The sequence below is a fragment of the Cucumis sativus genome, chromosome 3, assembly GCF_000004075.3.
Source record: "Cucumis sativus cultivar 9930 chromosome 3, Cucumber_9930_V3, whole genome shotgun sequence".
NCBI lineage: Eukaryota > Viridiplantae > Streptophyta > Magnoliopsida > Cucurbitales > Cucurbitaceae > Cucumis > Cucumis sativus.
Genome location: NC_026657.2, coordinates 21,478,495 through 21,489,830, shown reverse-complemented (window position 1 = coordinate 21,489,830; position 11,336 = coordinate 21,478,495). Strand labels below are relative to the sequence as shown.

At 29.3% G+C, this 11,336-nt stretch overlaps 1 long non-coding RNA gene across 1 annotated transcript; it reads right to left on the bottom strand.

Annotated features, from left to right (window-relative positions):
* Positions 1-15: 15 nt before the first annotated feature.
* Positions 16-1,148, bottom strand: LOC116402716. Its single transcript, XR_004215266.1, has 2 exons — positions 560-1,148; positions 16-403 (listed from the first exon to the last, which is right to left on the bottom strand). It is a non-coding gene; the product is annotated as an uncharacterized LOC116402716 (long non-coding RNA).
* Between the last annotated feature and the right edge of the window lie 10,188 nt (positions 1,149-11,336).

The window sequence follows — 11,336 nt, the reverse complement described above, 5'->3', positions numbered from 1 at the left end:
TGTAAAGATACATTGTGATAGAGAAATGGAATCAACATATTTGAAATTTACTACTGTGAAAATGAGTGGAAATAAAAAACAGCACAAACAAAAACAATTCACGTGGCGAGGCACCATGCCAGATCCAGCAATTTCTTTGTTCTGTCTATTTTCCTTATATGGCTATCAAAAAGGAGAAAAGGGGGTGGCCTTACCACATGCAGAACAGTGGCTGGATTGGATAAACCAAAAAGGCTCCATTTCTAATTTTGATGTTTTTAATTTCATCAATATACCTATGAATTTACCATTCTAGGAATGGGGTGGAGCTGCAAACCCATTGAAACAAATGTGGAATAGTTGTCTTGCTTCTATGGAATCGCAACTCAGTTTGGTAAGAGAGAATTGTCTCATAAGCCTACACCTACAAGCAGTTTGGCAAATAAGGATGAAAACGGATTATGGATCACCAATACAAGACAAAATTATATGTAAAATAAAAGCCTAAACTCTAAAATATCAGTTGTCCATATAAACAAATCTAATTGGACACTAGATGGTTACAAGAAGTTAACTGTACCTTGAAGTATTTTTGAGGCAGGGCCCTGGACTCCATAATAAATACCTATACCTGCCACAGTATGTACATAACAAAATGCAAACATAACCCGAATGAAAGACACAACAAATTGAGCTCTCTATATTCTCCATGTAAAGTTATGATCGATCCTTTAAGGAAAAAAGGATAGATAGCCATGATTTCATGATATTTTTCTAACTTTTAGGAAGAAACGAGAAGAGAGAGGAAGAATATGCAAGTTGAGGAAGGGAGAAGGAGAAGCAAAAAGCAAAAGAGAAAAAGTAGGACATGGAGCTATGATTTTCTGGTTTTTGTCAAAAAAAAAAAAAAAATTGGGGAAAAATGAGAGAGAGCCTTTCAATTTCCTTAAAGTTAAAACATGGATAAAGCTTGCATTTTTAATTCATTGCAAAATGGAGGTTTTTTTTTAGAGAGATTACAAAAGATTGCATTTTTATATCCATGGACGACACCAACTTGTTCTATAGTGGCTACAAACAACTTGTGGAGAACCTTCCAAATTGATTTCAAGAAATGGACTAATTCAAATGGTTAAAAGGGTTAACAAAGTTTTCAAAACCCTAACAAATTTGGTTATGCACATGTTTTCTTTCTTTTATTCTCCTACTCTTTACTAACATATTAACACATACTCAACTACTATTGTACAATTTTGTTAAACATTCAAGTCTGTCTAAAGTTGATTGTTGTTTTTTTTTTTGGGAATGAGTTAGTTTTAGAGATTAGGCCAATGGAAGAAGGGGAGTAAGGGAAGTCAGCAAAGAAGATAGGGAAGAAAAAAGGAAGGGAAAGGGAAAGGGTAGGAGTTTGTTAGGCCTCATATTGAAGTAGAGGAGAGAAAGAAAGTGAACAAAGAGGGCGATGATGAAGTGTACAAACGGATTCTATCAATATACTAAGTAATGGAAACGACATTTTTTAACTTGCTTGCTTTAGTTTTAAGGGTACTAACACAACTTATTACAAAGCTTAGATCTATTTTTAAATGATTCTAATGATTTTGTGTGTATTCTGACCATCAGAATGTTCTTTTCAAAATTAATAATAAAGGTGATTTTTATGTTTTTTAAATGTTCTAAAAGTATTAAATTCATAAAATTAAATTTTTTAAGAAATGATTAAAATTTGTGAAAGGAAGTATCTTACGGATGGATTGATTTCTGATCGTTGCTTTATGAAAAAAAATCGTATTATTAAGATCTTAAATGGATGTTATAGTTCTAAAGAGATAATCAAACTCTCGTTTACATTATATTATTGGTAACATACTTGACATTCAAATTCCACTAACAATGAATTTGTTTTAAAATAGAAGAACATGGTTTTAAGAAAAAAATGTGCATATGAATGAATAATTACAACACATCAACTTTGACGCCTAAGTTAGAGAATAAAAGATTGTCGAAGTTAGGGAGTTTGAAAATATGATTTAAGTTATTTCATGTGATGCTGTAATAATATATTTATAGAAATGATTGACGTAAGTTAGAAAATGAAAGAGTGTGAAAAGATAGATTGGTGTAAGTTGTTTTGATTGAGTTGCTTTACAATTATCACATAACCTACTAGGTCGGGAGAGAAACCAAATTTGATGTTTGGCAACTATGGACCTTAACTGAGGTCAATGCCAAATATTTTCCGTAGGCCTATTTTGATCCTACAATGCTAATTTGGGTCAAGTAATACATGGGATATGCATCTCCTTTAGTTCTTTTGCTACAATTGGCTCTCAGACCTTTGTTGTGGACATTAATTAATTTGGATTTTAACTCAAACCAACCTTGTCCACTGAAGTCTAAGGTGCTATTCCCTTGGTCCAAATTTTGTTATTTTCTCAACTTTTAAAGCATACATAATCATCATTTCATGTTCCACTGTAGTTGCTAATTCTATCATTAATTCATCTCTTTAGCAGCTAATTAATTTGATCATGTGAGATTCATTATTTTTATTTCATATCGTTTGTATGTTTGTTTAAATGTGTTAGGTATGGTATGTAGGTAATTAGAAATTGGAATGTGAAGGCATGATTATACATGATTACCACATGTATAACTGGAAACTATAGGGTAAATTTGAAAACATCAAACTCAAATGACAAAGTCATTTCAACTAAAAGAATCTTCTTCAATCACAATGATGAAACATTTTGTTCCTTTTGTTCAGTGATTGAAGCATTTCTTTCTTGAATCACGTTTATGAGTACGAGTCTCAAAACAGCCCCTAAGTTGAAATTTCGGTACTCTCTCACACTTTGTTCCTTCTAATAACTTTATTGATGCAATAATTCTCTACTTTATTTGGAACAGTTTAGCCCACCTGATAATTATTATTATTTGTTAAAAATTTCACAACCCGAAATGTTGCACTAATTTTTATATTTGTTTCATAAAGCTTCAATTTTGAGTAAAATTTTCCAAGAAACACTGAATTCGAATTTTAAGTTAAATCCATTTTTCCCTTTTTCCTTTTAAATTGTTTTCAAAACTTGAACTTGCAAAAGATAAAATAGATAGATTTAGAATTTTATTAAACGGTGGTAAAAAAGAAAAAAATTGTCAAACGAAAATCAGTAATTGTTGAATGAATTCAACATGGAGAGAGCTGTACAATATTTTGAAAAACATTAAATTTTCACTGTTACGAAAACAGCCAGCAGTCCTCACTTTAATGTATATTATTAAAATAGAAAAATTGATAAAACATCTACACTTCATCTTTTTTAGTAGTTTTTTCTATGAAAGGTAAGTAGTTTATTTTTTTCTTTTCATTTTCAAAAAAATCTCTAGAAAAAACTAAGCATATGATAGTATTGTTGATCTTTTAGTTTCACGAATGACATTGTTGTTTCATCGAAAAATGAACAACTTTATCTATTGCATTTGAATTTTTTGTTGGCCTCCCTTTTGTTTAAATTTCCATAACATTACGATAATAAGTTGCATTACAACATAAATTACCAACATTCTGAAGTTATTGAGCTTGTTAATAGGGATGTAATTTTTTGGTAGAGATTGATGTTATCATTTTGAAGTTATTTTAAGTATTGGAGAACTCTTTGAAAGATTGTCACTTCCTTAGGGAGGAAAACAAAATGTAGCCTATGCTCTAGAGCGACTTTAATATCCTCATTCTTAAGATGTCTCTTCATATTCCATTCTCCTCTCTCTCTTTCTTTTTTTAATGAGATTGTCACATGCAAAGTCTAGAGTTGGCTTGAGTTGCACTTATTTTGCTTTAAAACCTTCACATCAATATTTTATAATTAACCCACCAACATTTTATAATTAACCCATCACATTTACAAAAACAATAGAGAATAGAGTTGGACGTAAGTCACCATCATTTAAAACGAATGACTCAAACAAGTAATTAGATTGCAAGTCAAATGTGAACGTAATATTTAAAAGATAGATTTGTTCATTCTAATGCATGTTATAATACTTTTATATAATATAACTAAATTATATTTAAAATATGAAGCACTATAAAAAACACAGTAAATAAATAAACAAATGAAGAATTGTAAAAAATGATAAACCGGAAAGATTATTTACACTTTATGATAAAATCAAATGTAATAAGCTTCTTGTATTTCTTTTACTCTTTTTATTATTCTTGAAAAAATCTTTAAAAAATTATATATATATATATATATAAAAACAAAAGATATAATTATCAAATAAATTTTTAGTTTTACTTTTTTTCTCTAAAGAGAAAAAAAATGATTCTTGTTGTAGAATTGAGAAACAACATGTCACCACGAGTATATATAATGAAAATATTATAATAATAATATAATTAGGAAATTCAAGAAAAAGAATAAAGGAAATGAGAAATAAAATAAAAGGAAGAAATTGGAAGAAAGTGAAGAATTATGGATGAACATGTTTATTGATTTTTCTCCCCCAATTACTTCTATTCATAAACTCGTTAAAGGCCACTATTTGTAGTCAATTTAACAATCAAATGCCACTATTTATAAGGAATTTGAAAAGTATGTTATGATATTAGTTGGACACTCAAGGGTCGTTTGACCCTCGGACTATGAAGGAGTGAGGTAAACTATTTTAGCTCGCTCCATGTTTGTCACTTTCACTATTCCTCACTTCCTGCCTTTTCTGTTCCTCACCCTCCATCTCTCTTAAGTCAGTATTCCTCACTCCTTCCTTTCATTATTCTTCACTTTCCCAAACATATATTATAATAACTCAGACTATAATAATCTATACTCTAAACACAAACTATAATAACCACATATTATAATAAACCACTTTGTGCCCCAAACACTCCCTAAGAGTGTATGGTTACTTGACACATAAATGAGGAGTGATTTTATTTAGACTCTAAGGAGGCGTTTGGCACGTAAGTTCGAAATCAAATGTTTGAGAATTAAATGCCTATGGGCTTATTTGATGGGTTTTGATGCCTGAAAATTACGGATACTTGTGTTTGGGGTGCAAGAATTGAAAATTTGTATTTCTAATGTCTGTGTTTGAGGTGTTGGTTTTGAATTCTTGTGCTTAACTAATCTGTTTAGTTTTTTTTTTTTTTTTTTTTTTTTTTTTTTTTTTTGTGAATTGTACATCCTAAATTTATCTTGTATCAAAATTTTAATTGATTTTTTAAAATATTTTGTACCTATAATTCAATTTATTAATTTTATTGATTTTCATGATAATAATATATAAACAATACATTTTCACATTCGATAACAATAATTTTGATTGCAGCTGCATTAACATGAATTGTCTAACTAGAAATATTACAAACCATTCACAAAATATAACAAGTCATGTAATCGGATGAAGTTTACAAAAGTTTTAGTTAATCAACATTAAAAAAGAGTCTAATAGGTTTCATAATAAGTATAACCAAAAGGGTCATATGCAAAACCGAAAGTCAAATAGAGTTACGTTTAGTCATAGTTATGGTTGTTTTCTATGATATACATGCACCGTATATTTAAATTGCTTTTATCAAAATAGTTTAAATAAAAATGAATTTTTTATATAAAAAAATATTTTTTCTTAAGTCAATCTAAATAAGTAAGTCTTCTAGTCAAAGTGACTAACGAAAAAAAATGAAAAATGTATATTTAAATCCTAAATTTTGTACGCTAAATATAACATGCTCTTGAACTCTTGAAATTATAAATTAGGTATAATTATGTGTTTTAAATTTTAATTATATGTCAAATATATTCAAATTTTTAATTTTTGAAATTTATTTTCTTCAAGTGTTCTTGGTTGACGTGGATTCATATTTTTTCATATGAAAAAATGATAAAAAACAAAGATGACAAGGAGAATTCTAATGTGTTTATTTATTTTTATTCTTTCAACCAAAATGTACCATTTTTCATTTTTAAGTGAGTAAACAAAATATTTCTTTTACATATAAACTTTTTATATATTTATTCTCTCAAAAAAATAAAAAATTCCATTAACTACATTGATTAAAAAAATTTTATTTAATACATAAAATTATAAATAGACCTTTACAAGATTGGTTTTTTTAGTTAAACAAATTCAAATTATTTAAATATTTTAATTTATTTGACTTTCCATTCAAAAACTACGACAATAATTTTGATTTTTTTTTATAATGGGAGTGGAAGTAGTAGTTTAGTTTTGAGAACTATTTTTTTTAAAAAAAAATAATTGTTTGTTATTAATCAAACATTTATTTTAAATAAATAAATATTAATGTAGATTTTTTTGGTGTGGTTTAGGTGGAGTTCACAACTAAGTGGTGGAGAGAGATGTGAAAGAATTGTTGGAAGAAAGAGATAACGCACAATCCAAGAGATTTCATGTGTAAAAAAGAATAGAAAAATGTAAAACTCTCGGTTTATCTCGTTTTTTAAGTAAATGATTTTATCTCATAGATCATAAACCAAGGGGTCAAACAACTTTAAGTGTTTATAAGAATAAGACACACGAGTTATAATAGTTCTCAATTTGCCTAGTTGTTCTTTGTTTTCTTTTTTTCATTTTTTTCATTTATTATTATTTAATGGTTACATAATATCTCTATTTCTCACGTTTAATTAATTAAAATTTTTTTCATAAATATTACGATTCGACAAAATATTTACAACCTGTGTAACAAAATGAAAAGACTAGAAGCTGACCATTTTTTTTGAAAAAAAATTAAGTTTGTTTTTCATTATCATAGTCTTTCTTTTTTTAGTGCGATTTTTTTATTTTCCTCCTTTTGCGATTTTTTTTCTTTTGGTTCTTTTCTCCTCTTCTCCAATATTTTCTCTTTCCATAATCCTTTTCTCCAATTTTATAATCAGATGCTTTAGTAAAAAGTATTGCTATATTTATTTTTATATGACAATTAAATTATACATATTATGAATAAAATAGTATAAGTAAAGTAAAAAAAAAAAAGTGTTAGGAATATAATAATTACTATTTAATTATATTTTAATTTATTCAAAGAATAGTGGGGATTATATAGGTAACCTAAAATAGAGCAAACTTGGATTTAATTCCTAAAAATAAGAAAGGCAACTACATTGTCTCTTTTCATATTTTCAAATTTGAAAATAATAGATATTAATTAATGCAACTACATATGATCAATTACACTATTAATCCATTTTTATCGCATTCCTAATACCCACACGCATTATTCTTCCACAAAACTCACCAACCTTTCTATCACCAAAATTAATCCCATCTTCCAAAGTGATCTAAAAACACTAATCAACTTCAACCAAAATAAATAATAATAATAATAAAGCCTACTAATTTATACTATTTAAAATGAGCTATAGAAAAACATTCACTTCTCTTTTTTTTTCCCCCATTTTAATGGATTACAAACATATTAGATAATTTCATATTTAAAATCCTTCAATAAATTAGTTCCTCCCTTTTTTTTTACATCATGCCAAAAAAAATCTTATTTTTCTCACGTTTCAGCATGACAAATAATATTATATATAAAAATTGTCAAAAACAAAACATTTGACAAAATATTTACACTTCATAAAAAAACACGTGTAATGAATTTTACTTTTAGTGTTTTGTTAGGGTATAAATAGTTTACAAACTTTTTTTGTTTTTTAAAAAACTCCTAATATATATAATTATTTATTTAGGTTAACATGAAATTGGATGGTTTTGATAAAATAAAAAGAAGATTAAAAATGAGAAAATATCAAAAGTAGAAAAATATTTATATTTTTTAATTTATAAAGATTTAAAAAAAAAAAAAACAAAAGTCTATAGTTTTGATTTGATTTTTTTAAAAGAAACAAGAGTAAAACAAAATCTATATAGTACCTAATATTGATCAAAACTCAAAATAGTTATAAAAAAATATTTTTAAAAAGTGAAAAAAAGAAGATTATTTTAAATGAAAAATGTTTTGAAAATGTCTACAAATATAGTAAAATGCTACAATACATGTGTGATAGATCATGATAGTATGTGTATAAATGATAGTATATCGCGGTCTAACATACGTAGATTATGATATTTTGATAAGAATAAGACTTACAAACCAACAAGGAATTAAAAAGAAAGCTTTCAATCTTTAAATAGTTTTGGAAAATCACTTACTACACTATTTCCCTTTGTCAGAACACCTAGTTTTTCGAATGACATTCTTCTCACCTAGTGAGTCTTCCTTTTAGCAAAGTAACCTCGAGAATTTCAGCATAACCTTTTGTTTATTAACCTTTCATCTCTATTTATACTAGTCCTAATTTGGATTAGCAATCCTTAAGTTCTTATAAACTCGCTACTCTTACTTAAAGTATTGCACGTGTAAGCCTAATAACGTTTCAAATCATGTTTAGCTTAAACTCTTAAATGTGGCTCATATTAAGTATAACTAGGAAATTTTCAGATTTTTCCTAACTCTCAACGTCTGGCTTCAACTCGCGTTGAACCTCAAACCACCCATCTAGTCTTGCTCGCCTTTTCCTTCACCTTGCGTCACTTCAACTCAACGCCTAGCATCAAAACGCCTAAATCCTCAAAACTCTTTCTTCATAATCCTTTACTTAACTTCTTATTTCCTAAAATGACCATTCTATACAAACATGGGTCTCACCAAAACTTATAATTTTAGTATATCAAAATTTCTTTGTAAATAACTAAATTAAATCTCTCATTTTGATTTTTTAAATTATTTTTTAAAAATAAAACCCCTTCATTTTCTCCATTATTATTATTATTATTATTACTAACTTTTTTTATAGAAAATTTGTTTGTAGCATGATGGTATTTTAGTTTTAATAACATTCTTTTCTCACATATTGAAGATTTTTCTTGTATTTTGTAATTAGGTCTAGGAGTAGATATCACATTTATCTCTCATTTTCTTCTTAACCTAAGTTCTCATTTTCTTAAATCTTTTTATACTCTAGATTCTCGTATTGAAAAGGTGAATGTTAAAGAGAATTTTTTTGCTTTTTCAGAGAAATTTGTCAATGTTTAATGCATTTAAAGGTTGCAAAGAGACGAAGAAGAGATTGATAGCGATCGATTTATGCTTTTGTGGTAGTTTTTTTTTTTCAGTTTTTAAATTTTGTAAGTGTACACCAACGAGTTTAATGATTTATAATTATTGTTTATTGAATATTGATATATTTTCTTATTGATAAAAACCATAATTACATGTATAATTATATACAAGATAAAAGAATACCCTCTCTCAAACTAAAGATGGTAGGACCACATTGAGCTTGTGAAGTAACTGAGTGAAACGAGGAGAATGAAGAGCTTTGGTGAAGATATCTTTGCAGGTTGTTCATTGGTGGAGATGGATTGGAAATGAAGAGTGTTGCTCTGAAGATGATGACGAACAAAATGACAATCATTCTCAATATGCTTTGTTCGTTTATGAAAAACATCATTGTGTGCAATCTGAATAGCACTGCAATTATCACAATGAAGAATAGTGGGTGATGTCGTGGGGCTCTCATATCAGTAAAAAGTCAACGAAGTCATAGTAATTCAAAAGTAGCATGAGCCAGAGCACGATATTCAGATTCTGTGCTGGAATAAGAGAATCTAGAGAGAATCAGAGAGGACTTTGAGGAGAATTGTAGAACATGACCAAAAGTGCCTTTAATATAGTGGAGAACACGAAGAACAAAGTGAAGTGAATAGTGCGAGGAGTAGCCATGAATTGACTAACAATGTGAATAGCATACGCAATATCTGGATATTTGGATACAAAGTGAAATCGTTAAGAGGAACACCATCAAAAGGAGTGAGTCATACATTTGCATCCAAAGACATGGATGATGTGGTAGAATCAGTAATACAAAAACGACTGACAAGATCAGAGGCATATTTTTTTTTAGATAAGTAGTAGCCATTGGCTGAGGATGAGATCTCAACACCAAGAAAATAGTTGAGGGTTTATAAGTCCTTCATCTCAAAGTGCTTACCCAGGTAATATGGCTTGAGAGTCATCACTTGTAATAATCATGTCATCAACATATACAAGAAGGAGAAAAATACCACTGGATGTCTAGTGAGTAAATAAGGCAAAATCGTGAGAGCTGGAGGTGAACCCAAGTTGGGTAATAGTGGAACTGAATGTTGCAAACCAAGCTCAAGGAGCTTGTTTAAGATTGTAGAGAACACGACGAAGAAGATACAAATTCTGAGATGGCAGAGTAGTACCAGGTGATGGTTTCATATAAACTTCTTTAGATAGGGTTCCATCGAGGAACGCATTTTTAACATCCATTTGAAGGAGGGACCATTTTTTGCAGCTGCAATGGCTAAAAGACTACAAAGAGACGTCATTCAAGCTACATAAGCAAATGTTTCTTCATAATTAATACCATATTTCTGAGAATAACCTTTGGCCACAAGTCAAGGTTTTTATAATTCAATAGAGTCATCTGAGTGCATTTTGATTTTAAAAATCTACTTGCAACCGATAGGTTTCCTTCTAGAAGGTAAGTCAACATAGTGCCAAGTATGAGTCTTTTCTAAGGCTTGAAGATCTTCAGTCATTACTTGCTGCCACAAGGGGTTAGTACTAGCTTCCTTATACGAGGAAGGTTCAACCAGAGACATGATACTGGAAAAACAATGGTAATCTTTAAAATGATTAGGAGATTCTCTTACCCAGGTAGACCTTCGGATCAGTGTAGATTCAAGTTCCTTACAAGGGACAGATGGGAGATCCGGGAGCGTAGAGATTGGATCAAATTGAGTGAGCTCAGATTTGGATGGAGGACTGTTCAGTATGAGACAGAAATAGAGAATAGTTCAATAGAGGGATCTGTGAAGAATGGGTGGAGACTAGATAAAGATGCATGGAATGAAGAAAGACTAGAAAACATATGATGTTCCCAAAAGGTGACATGACGAGATATACGTAATCGTTGAGAGATGGGATCCCAACAACGAAATTTTTTATGTTCAGTACCATAACCCAAGAAACAACATAAATGAGCATGTGGTTCAAGTTTGGTGTGTTCATGAGGATGTAATAACACAAACATACACAACCAAAAACCTTGAGATTAGAGTAAGAGAGGAAAATATTGTATACTCGTTCAAAGGGGAAAACATTGTGAATGACTTGAGAAGGAAGGTAGTTGACGACATAAACAGAGGTGAGAGCAACCTCTCCTCAAAATTTTTTAGGACAAGAAGTAAAAAGAAGTTAAGCACGAACAGAGTCAAGAATGTGACAATGTTTGCGATCAACTCTTCCATTTTTCTGGGAGGTGTGAGGGCATGAGCGTTGAATCAGAGTGCCTTGA